The sequence below is a fragment of the Anopheles merus genome, chromosome 2R (genome assembly GCF_017562075.2).
Source record: "Anopheles merus strain MAF chromosome 2R, AmerM5.1, whole genome shotgun sequence".
NCBI lineage: Eukaryota > Metazoa > Arthropoda > Insecta > Diptera > Culicidae > Anopheles > Anopheles merus.
In genome coordinates this window covers 59,652,844-59,661,175 of record NC_054082.1, presented here as the reverse complement: position 1 = coordinate 59,661,175, position 8,332 = coordinate 59,652,844, and the positions used below count along the sequence as shown (strand labels likewise).

At 41.9% G+C, this 8,332-nt stretch overlaps 1 long non-coding RNA gene across 1 annotated transcript; it reads left to right on the top strand.

Annotated features, from left to right (window-relative positions):
- The first annotated feature begins 200 nt into the window (after positions 1-200).
- On the top strand, positions 201-1,610 carry LOC121590584. Its single transcript, XR_006004435.1, has 3 exons — positions 201-503; positions 575-671; positions 758-1,610. It is a non-coding gene; the product is annotated as an uncharacterized LOC121590584 (long non-coding RNA).
- The last annotated feature ends 6,722 nt before the right edge of the window (positions 1,611-8,332 follow it).

Here is an 8,332-nt window from a genome sequence, read left to right as displayed (position 1 = left end):
AGAACGAGAAAGCGTGTTGGTTTTGTCCCCTAGGTATTCTCTCAATCTGTTTTAAGAGAGCAGATCACAAAAAATTCTCTCAATAAGCCCAAGTAGCAGAGCCGAAGTTTTTCAGAGATTTTTCTGTGTGCCAAAGCGTCTTCTCTCTCTAGATTTTGGACAGCGAACCGCCGCGCGTGTAGAGGTGTGTGCGTGTGACGAAAAATGATGGATGAAAAACGCGAGGAGCGGGGTCTGAAGTCTTTTGTTGGTCACACACACATGCATCTACCGTTGGATTGCGTTGAACCGAGTCTACCCATCTCTCTCGTTCTACCATGATTGTTCTGCTATCGCACTCATTCGGGTGTTAGGCATTCTCAGTCTGTCCAGAACTTTCGTTGTGGAAGGATGTGCGGGAGTGATGTGCGATTTCTTGTGTCCCCTACTTTCCATGTTTACGTTTTGCGCAGTGTTGCTTCTTATTCCATTGTGGAATGTTTTATCCTAGTTAACTTGTTGAGGTAAGTTTCTTGGTCTCATATGTGCTCCAATGTACTAATTCAACTAATGCTTATCGGCTTCAAAATTACAGGTGCATGCGCCATTCATCAACGCCTACCTGTTGGCATCATCAACAATCTTCAAAATTTTGACGGAAAGAAATTGTTTTCCAGTTTTAAAATATTAAGGTAAGTGTTGCTCTCATCATATACGCAAAACTATCCAAAGTAATACGTACTACATACATTAATTATTGGTTCATTTTTATTGACAGCGTTCAGCACAACTCAGCCACAAAACAACGCACTGGATTACGCTTAGAACCTGTCAAAACGCGCGCAGCCCCCGGGCGCGGTAGGAGAAAGGAAAAACGAGAGGAGGAGAAACTAAAGCCAGCGCTCAGCTCTGATGGTACCCCGGACGCGGTAAGGAGAAAAAAGATCGAGAGGAGGAAGAACGGTAAATTTGGAAGGGGGAGACCGTTCTGCCGTCTACAAAGTGTGAGTATGCCAAAGCACGTGTTGGAACGGAGAGAAAATGTGTGGAATAAACTGCATGCGAATGTGTGCATACACCAAATGTAAACATGTGTGCCACATCATTTCTATGAGCAATCCGAAAAGGGGGTGGAGCAAACACATTGGTATGCATGAGGTGCAGAAAAAATCAGAGCGTGATAGTATGTGTGAACGCGATCGTTCGGGTGGAAGGTGTCTATGTGTGCGTGAAACCACATTTCCACTTCTACTGCAAGTGGGTACGTAAGTGGGTACATATGTGTACGAGACGATCCCATACAAAACTTCGGCTTTTTGCGGACTGGGAGAGTTTTTGGTGATCTCGCGCTCTTTCGATCTTAAATAAAATCACACACATACAAGTATACCTTACACGTGCTTTTATTGTTAACAGCACAAGCGGGATTAGTATTGATGAGCAGTAATGAGCTGTTATTAGTATTGAAAGCTAAACTGTATTACTACATGAATATTAGTGAGTTAGTATTGGTACATGCAAGCAGCATTTGTATCCAAGCAGTTCAATTGTAAACTTATTTTGTGTGATGCAGTTGAAAAGTCAAAATGCAAAGTAGCTTGAAAGAAAATCCACCACCGTTAATATTTTTTAATACGGTTTTATCAAAACGGCAAGCCAGTGATAAACCGTCTAAAGTTCTAACGCTGTACAACACGTCCCGGCCACCCTCGACGTCTTTCAACGTATTGGAAGCTGGATCGAAAAAGCCGCGAACGAAAAAGGAGGCCAGTGTTGCTACTGAGCCGCCTCCCTTGGCCTATTTTGGCGATGTTTCACAGAAATCTGTTGTGCAAAAGTGTAACATGCATGACGTGCCCAGCGTTGTCGCCCGTGAGCCATCTGTGTTGGCCTTTATTGACAGTGGAACAACACAATCTGTTAATCATTGCACGGTACCGGTGTCCAACATTAACGTCCGTGAACCATCTCCGTTGACAATTGACGTAGCTGAAAATCGGCAGAGAGCTGTGGAAAAACATCCCACGGAGACAGTTTCTAGCGTTGACGTCCGTGAGGCTCCTCCGCTAGCCTTTTTCGATGGCGTTTCTATAAAAGCTGCTGTGGAAAGCAACCGCACGGCGATTGCACCCAGCGTTGCTGAACGTCAACCATCTCCATTGGCCACTGTCGAAATATCCTCGATTGATCCGTGTATTGAGGCCATACAGGATTCTCATCCGGTTGAAGCACCGCTCCAGCTACCGTCAGCAACATCCTCAATAGAGTTGCACCACAGAACCGGTGCTCCTAGTGGATGTGCGGAAGAAAGGGTAATTTGTAGTACATGCTGCACACAGCTGGACACATTGTTAAATCTATTACAAGAACAAAACAAGCATTTGTTTAAGTTAACGAAAGCTATTATCCAGAAGAATGTTTTGAATAGCTCTTTTACCTGTCCAAATTGCCCCGCGAGTAATTCAAATTGTTTTACAATAGATGAAGTTGATGAAACACCTAGACCGGCTGAAATAGAAAACATAGAAGCTTTAGACAATTTTGAAAGTATGTTGAGCGACAAAAATGTATTTATCGCTACAGCTAGAAGAATATCGAATTCTCTTACTTCGAATACTCCAGACAATCGAATGCACGAAGCAGTGTTGAAGCTGTTTAGCGCCCCCTTCCTTTGCAAGTGCAGTTGGCTGGGCGGAGGAGCAAATGGTCCGAAGATTCCAATGTACCGGTACAAACATGTCCATCACCTTCTAATGGCCGTTGGTCGAACTTCAAATGAAACTGTAACGTTGAAAAGGGCGCAATTATTTTTAAAATCAAAATTGCGTAATTCCAAGAGCCGCCTTGCTTGCAAGAACATGCGCAAGAGTGTTGTTTGTAAACGAAATAAAAGAATAATTAAATTACCTTCATAGTTATTCACTGCACTTCCTTCAGTCCACCTGAGTGATAATCGATGTTCAATATTGTCTTTCTTTGCTTTTTTCCTTCGCTTTGTCTTCTTTGCGGCATCATCGCTTTTGAGCAGCTCTTGAATTAAAAAGAAAATAAACATTAATTAAAAAAATGGGAATTTAACTAACATTGTGTCCATCATTGACTATGCACTAGACTAAAGGATGAAAAACAATTACCATAAAACGGTGCACTAATGCAGTGCGTAAAACTAATGCATATAATGTTTTCTTACCTTGATGAGTTCGCGTGTCGCAAGTATTAACGATGCGAAGGTCCTTCTTGTGTGGTTCCACCAAACAGTATACCATCTTGTTGTAGAATTGATGTACATAGGTTAGTGTGTCTGACGGTAGCATTGTGCCTGTGCATTTTGTGTTCTGTAAATTTCAAATAATAACGTTAGAAATGGTAACAATCATATCTTACCAATAAACTTACCTTTTTGTGAAGTGTTTGCCTTGCCTGTTTGCTAACGTCGTTTGCGGATGTGATGCTCAAAAAAGTTTTTATAATCTGCATTGCTATTTTTACTATTGTTATGTCGATTACACGGTTTAACGCAAAAGTTGATGTTGGGTATACAGTAATATAACTGAGGCTTTGTCATGTTACATATCCTGGCATCAGGGCAATTAGCCATTTAGGTTATATGCACATTATATAAAATGCAATTGTTTTTTTTTTTGCTCAAATTGCACAACATATACTTCCTATGAAAAGCTTTATCATCAGCCATCCGTGTGTATTTATTTATTTATTTATTTATTTCTACAAATGTCCGCCTCGAGGGCTTAACAATGTTTCTTAATTACTAAGGAAAGGATAAGGATGAGGAAGAGTGAAGACGAGAACGGAAGAGGGATAAAGGAGTGTTAAAATCGAACAAATGATAGTATGAATTAAATGCAATCTGAGCTTTAAGGAATGGGTCATTTTGCCCATATCGAGTTAGCCGGGTGGGAATATAGAGAGGTGGTCTATTGCGAAGATGGCGGGAAGGGGCATAAAAGGAAATGGCAGATAAGAGATAAGGAACATCAAGCTCATTAAGGATGACGCTGGCAATGAAACAAGCTTGCAAGTGCGAGTGGCGAGTTTTTATCGAGTCCAGACCCAAGAGTCGACAACGATGTGGATAAGACGGGATCACTGCATTATCATGACCCGAAAGAAAACGCCTCGTGGCAAGTCGTGTAAATTTGCGTTGAACACCTTCCAATCTAGCAATATCCTGCACATTATTGGGGGACCAAACCACACAAGCGTAATCGAGAATGGGGCGTACCCAGCAACAATAGAGAGACTTGAGACACAAGGGATCACGGATAAAATGAGACAGACGAGTAATAAGGCCCAAAGTTCGGTAAGCTTTGCTTGTGACAAAGTCGATATGGTCTTTGAACGTAAGCTTTTCATCCAACCAGACGCCAAGATCTTTGACGGAAGTTACACGATTGATAGGAATATCTCTCAACGTGTAGTTCCAAAGTACCTTACGGGTGGACCGACCAAACGAGATGGTGTTGCATTTTAGTGGACAAAGACGCAAGCCATTATGTTCACACCAAACAGAGAAAGAGGATAGTACATTTTGAAGTTCACAACAATCCTCAGAAGAAGAGACAGGAAAGAAAATTTTTAGGTCATCCGCATACATAAGAAGACCATCGGGGGGAAGCACATTTACACAGTCATTTACAAACAAGACAAACAAAAGGGGGCTTAAAACGCTCCCTTGCGGAACACCAGACAGGCCCACAAAGCGGTTTGATAGACAATTTACGACACGGACTCGGTAAGATCTTCCAACTAGATAGGACTTCAACCAGGCGACCATAGATTCATTAAATCCCAGTTTAGCAAATTTGGCCAATAACAAATTGATAGGAACGCTATCAAATGCTGCCTTGAAATCAGTATAAATCGTGTCCACTTGACGACCAGAAGCCATGTTGTTGAAAATGAACGAAACTAGGGACATGAGATTAGACGAGGTCGATCGTTTGGGCATGAAGCCATGCTGGTGAGGTGAAATATAATGCACTACACGCTTAAGGAATGAGAAGTGAATAACATATTCGAAAATCTTGGCCGAAGCACAAAGTAATGACACCCCGCGATAATTTTTGGCATTCGTTCTTTCGCCTTTCTTATGTACAGTCACTAGCCATGCACATTTCCATAACATTGGAAAGGAACCGGAATTTAACGACTTTCTAAATAAACGATACAGTAGTGGGACAAAAATCAATACGCATTTTTTAATCACAGATGAAGGAATACCATCGGGACCTGGAGAGAAAGAGACCTTTAGCTTAGATATAGCCATAGCAACAACATCCTCATCTATTGCGACATCAAAAGAAGGAATGATATTTGATGGTGTATGGGTGAGGCCATCTGACAAAGACAAGGGACAAGTAGTTGGGTCAACGAATACGCTTGCGAAGTGTTTGGCAAATAAATTACATTGGTCATCGGGAGAACTGGCAGACTCGCCGTCCAAGGAAAGTTGGGAAGGAATAGTATTAGGGTTTACCCTGGCATTACAGTACCGCCAAAAAGCTCTCGGATGCATCGAGAAGCGATCTTGGAGCCTAATTAAGAATGCGTTGTGACGCCACCGGTTATAAGAGCGATACGCACTAGCTGCATATTTGTATATACGCAAACAATATGAAGTACGTTGTCGCCGATATAAACGTAGTTTACGATTTTTATCTGCTCTAAGTGCTCTTAAGGTTCGATTAGACCACGCAGGATAGGGAGGGGGAGAAAGGAGAGGACAGCATAGAGGGAAGGAGGAATTGACAATATCGGTAAACTTATTTACTACTACATCGATATCACTATTTTCATCGATAAATGCCCAGTCCGTGCTTTCAATGATTTGGCTGAAGTTGAAGAAATCCATTCGTTTAAAGTTGAAACGGTGTGATGAAAAATTAGACGAAGCTCGAGGCGTCATTACCGGGATCGGATCGGGAATCGATAGGGACAATTCCATTGCCGGGTGATAACGATCAATTGTGAGAAGCGCATAAGGAGACTCAAGAATACTGGTGCAACTACGAACCGTAGCATCGTTGGCGAAGGCGAGATCTAATTGACGCCCACGGAAATTTTTTACATCCGATATTTGGAATAACCCATTTAAATTCATCCCGTCCAAAAGCCAAGCCCCATTAGACAGCACGTTGTAAGGGATAAAGAATTTATCGGGTGGCGGTGCAGCTTTCCACGAGAGAGAAGGAATGTTAAAATCGCCGAGAAGGAGCATGAGATCATCAGCCTTCATACTCTCCAAAAGGATCGACACACTCTCATGAAGCGATTCAAATACACATGCAGAGCCACTCCGGTCAGGGGGTATGTAGATTATGCCGACATACAGAGTAGAGTGACGCAATCGAATGCGAACCCATAACAGCTCAAGCGATGTAAAGGTGTGCAGGATGATCGATGAAGAGAGTTTTGCAGAGCAGCCAATAAGCACTCCTCCACCACGAGAGCACGAACTATTAGCCGAATTACGATCACAGCGGTACAAGTTGTATGTCTCGTCGATGATTAACGATGAAGGTATCGTGTCGTCCAACCAGGTTTCCGTCAATACAAATACATCGAACTCGGACTCAATGATTGCCATACGAATGTCAGCGAGTTTTGTGCGAAGTCCTCTCACATTCTGATAGTAAATAAACAAATTATTGGAGAGTGTAGTTGAGACTGTAGTATAGTTGTTTACGCCATGTGGGATTCCTCTGGAACTATTGTATGTTGTAACAGGTTGTTGGTGTTGTGCTGTGGCTGTGTTAGTGGTACACAATCTGGTGCGTGAGGAGAGTGTAGGTGTATCGGATCGCTGGAGTTGTTCAATGGAAGATGTTGGGTTGGTGATCGGCGTTGTAACGGGTCGCTGATGTAGTGCAGTGGATGAGCCTGTGTTTGTGGTAAACATTGCGGAGCGAGAGTAGCAGAAGGAAATTGAGGATCGTGATTGACAGGCCTCCAAAAATTTTGTGTATTGGTAGCTCGTTTATCAATGAATTCGCGGAACACAATACCTCGGTGCCAGGTGGATGCTGATAGTGCTTTCTCTTTGAAGTTAAGCGACATACCAGTAATCAACTTTACATAACTAAATGCTCTCTAGTGTGATCTACGCAAGAGAATTCCTAAGTTTTGTGTGTATTATTTTATATTTTATGTTATATATGTTATATATGTTATACATATATGTTATATATGTTACTCAATTGTAAGGTTAAAACCTTACTTCGACTAAACTATGGTTCTTTGTCATGGCTAAGCAAAAATGAACGAATTTAGATGACGTGGAAAGGTATGTTTACCAAAAAAAAATTGATGCTGAAGTAAATAGCAAAACGAATTCACTGGCTATATTTTACAACACATCATTCTATGGTTCAAGCCCCGTATGGACTGACCTACTCGTAGCAAAGACTTTATAAGCCTCGTAAGCCGTAGCTATGCCATATACAATAAACGGAACGTGCTGATCGTTCCGCCAAATAGAAGAAAAATTCCTTTTCACTGGCAACCAACTATGGTCCTACAGGTATACAAATAGTTCAATCAATCTAATCTAAATTCACACTACAGATACTATTGTAAGATTAAGACTACTACTACTACTAAAAAGTTCGAAGTAAGCTTAAATGTAAACGCAAAATTACATCTTAAACCTACTTACTCAACCTAAAGAAAAGAAAATTCAACCTAAACTTAAACTAACCTATAAAAAAATCAATACAGTTAAAAAAAAGGAAAATAAAAACTAGGTGCCATGTCAGCCGCATGAGCCATTGCCTGCCTTTCATATAACAGGCCAACAGAAAAAAAGCACAATTTATATTTGATTGTGCAAAAAAAACAAACACACAAAACAAAACCCCAACCCGCTTTGTTCCATTAACCACGGGGAAAAGGCAGCTCGCCTGGAGGAGGCCTGATACGGATACGCAGTGTCCAGCACGGCAAACATGTCCTAACATTGCCCGTAGTGCTGTTAAAAAGGTCGTCGTCCCCCCCCCCCCCGCCCCCTTAATGTAAGCTTTGTCCACCTTCCCGTCCATATCACAGATGGATGGGCACGAATTATCCGGAGTTTCGGTGGAAGTTTACCTGTAACAAGAGGAAAAATTAGACCAGCTACTTTATGCAATTTCATGAATTTTTTACTTACCATGTGCAACCACACGTCGTCTTCGAGGGTGTCGAGGAGGCAAATGTTTTCGACTGAAGGGAGGAAATTAATCAGGAATAAAGGTGTGGAGAAGAGGAAAAAAGGCTATGGCGGAAGGAATTGTTGAGTTTGGTGAAGGATCAATGGGAGGGAGATTAAGAGGACGCGTGGGTTGCTTCACTGCAA